The following is a 2833-nucleotide window of genomic DNA, read 5'->3' as shown; positions in this document are numbered from 1 at the left end:
ATATATATATATATATATATATACATGCGTGTGTGTTTGTGTGTGTGTGTATATATATATATATATATATATATATAGGCGCAGGAGTGGCTGTGTGATAAGTAGCATGCTTCCCAACTACACTGTTCCGAGTTCAGTCCCACTGCGTGATACCTTGGCAACTGCCTTCCATTATAGCCTCGTGTCGACCAAAGCCTTGCGAGTGGATTTGGTAGACGAAAACTGAAAGAAACACGTCGTATATATATACATACTGTTGTTTTGGTGAGAGTCATTCTCTTATGGTGCCTTATGATTTAACACACTCACCGCTAAAATTTCCACTTATTTCTTTCTTATTTTTCTAGAATTTTCGATGCGTGTTGCAACCTTTTCAATAGTCGTTGCCCGTTCTCACATTGCGTTCCTTTTTGTTTGTTTGTGCGCATGTGTGTAGATCAGTGTGTGTGTGTGTGTGTGCCTATACATGCATGGATGTATGTATGTATGCATGTGTGTGTATGCATGTATGTGTGTGTGCATGTCTGAGTATGTGTGTGTGTGTGTGTGTTTTGCAACTATGTACCGTATTTGTATGTATGGATATGCATCTCCATATGTGTGGACGTGTGTCTCCATATGTGTCCTTGTGTGAAGTGAAGTATATGTGTATATACGGCCATGTGTTTCAGTCTTCATTTGCGTATGTGTACTTGTTTGTTCATATAACTATCCGTCTGTGAGGTGATCTGTTTCCTTTTGTATCCATATTCTTACATACATGTGCATATACATATATATATATTCATACACCCACCCACACACACATACATACATTTATCTACATATATATATATGTATATACATACACCCACACCCACACACACAGACACATACATCCATCCATCTACATAACAGCCCCCTAACTATTCTACTCTACCTGTGTAAAGTGTAGGTAGGGAGGTATGATATCTATTATGTATATTTCCTATTTAGTATAGAAGTTTGATTTATGAGGACATACTCCAGTATTTGTCTGAGTGTTGGGTCCTTTGGGTGCTTGGATAAGATGCGGATGTCAAGTTGACCCAGGACACCTCCATGTTGGTCCTTTGCATGTTGGTAGAGTGCGGAGGACTGTTTTTTGTCGTCATATTTTCTCAAATGTACATTTAGTCGTTCCGCAATGCTCCTAGATGTCTCCCCTATGTATGTCATGTTCATGTCTTTGCAATCACCTTCTATGCATCTTATGCTGTAAATTACATTTCGTGTTCTACGGTTAATGCCAGGGCTAATCCTACATGTCATGCAGTTATCATTAGTGCATATGGTATTCTCAAAGGGGTACGTCCTACATAGTTGTGATCTGACGGAGTTCCCTGGCTTTTCAACAATCTTAATGTTGAGTTTGGTCTCCTTCAGAACTTTCTTAAATCTATGGGTTAGTTCTCCATGGGCTGTGGCCTCTACAAACATCACTCCTTCATATTTGTCGGTTTTATACCACATGTTCGCCCTGTTTGCTTTGTCACAAGTTCTTTGTATCCTATTCCAGTCTTTGTTTCTATATCTAGAGCAGGTACCACTGGTATCATTACGTATAATGTTATCTAATTTCTTACTAGCACCCCTGTATACTCGAACCCTATCTTTCTGATCATATCCAGAGAACTGCATACGGTGCATGAAGTTCATTTCATAGGGTTCGCATAGAGGAGACACGTTGTTCATTATCCTAAGTCTGCTATCAGTATGTTAATCTTCATGTTGTGTGACAAAGCTGAGTTCTTGTGAACAACATATTTTGAAGCTATAGGTTTCATGTAATAATAGGAGTGGAGGAGCTGCACTCTATTGTTCAGTCTCTAACCAAAGTTCAGTATCAAGTACAGGGAGTCTATTGTTGGGGTGCTTAGTGGGGTAATCTATAGTTACCTTGATACTTTGGTGGATGGAGTTAGCTACTTGGTGGATGCTCTCCATTACGTTCCTCTCAGTTTCTATACTACCATTACTAGAGTTGATCCTAACTATGATATTGTCATCTACATATCTACTGTAGAGTAGAAGAGTTGTGGACTGTTCTGCTAACATTTGCTTAAGTTTTCTGTCCCACCAGGTCATGAAGAGGCCGGCCACATCTCCATCTATACCGACACCGATGGCTGCACCTTGAACCTGCATGTATATATTCTTTTTTAAATTTTACTATGTGGTTCTTCAAAATAGTTTTTACACTGGCCCCTATTGCATGTACAATAATTTCTTTCACTTGATTGTTGTTCTCAAGGTTTTAGGCGGGTGAGGTCCAGCCACTCCAGATGACCATGACCTCAGTAGATTCTACCCCACCAGGTCACAGAGGGGAAGACCACCCACCATCACTTCAGCAGTGAAAAAAGCGCCACACACACATGCATATACATAAAAACACACAAACATGGACATACAAACACATGAATATGCAGAATACATACATACAAATGTATACACATAGAGAGATACTTATGCACACACACACATACATGTATACACACGTATGCATACATACATACATGCATGCATGTATAGGCACAAACACACGCACACACTGATCCACACACATGCGCACAAACAAAAAGGAACGCAGTGTGAGTAACGAACAGAGTCAATGACTATTGAAAAGGTTGCAAGATGCAACGAAAATTTTAGAAAAGTAAAAAAGAAATAAGTGGAAATTTTACCGGTGAGTGTGTTAAATTATAAGGCACCAAAAGAGAGTGACTCTCCCCATACACAATAGAATATGGTTCAACACATGAGCTCACATAAATAATCTTGCAAACCAAATCCCAAAACGAAATATATATAT

The sequence above is a fragment of the Octopus bimaculoides genome, chromosome 17, assembly GCF_001194135.2.
Source record: "Octopus bimaculoides isolate UCB-OBI-ISO-001 chromosome 17, ASM119413v2, whole genome shotgun sequence".
Taxonomy (NCBI): domain Eukaryota; kingdom Metazoa; phylum Mollusca; class Cephalopoda; order Octopoda; family Octopodidae; genus Octopus; species Octopus bimaculoides.
The sequence above is the reverse complement of the archived record's forward strand: the minus strand, read 5'-3'. Positions refer to the sequence as shown.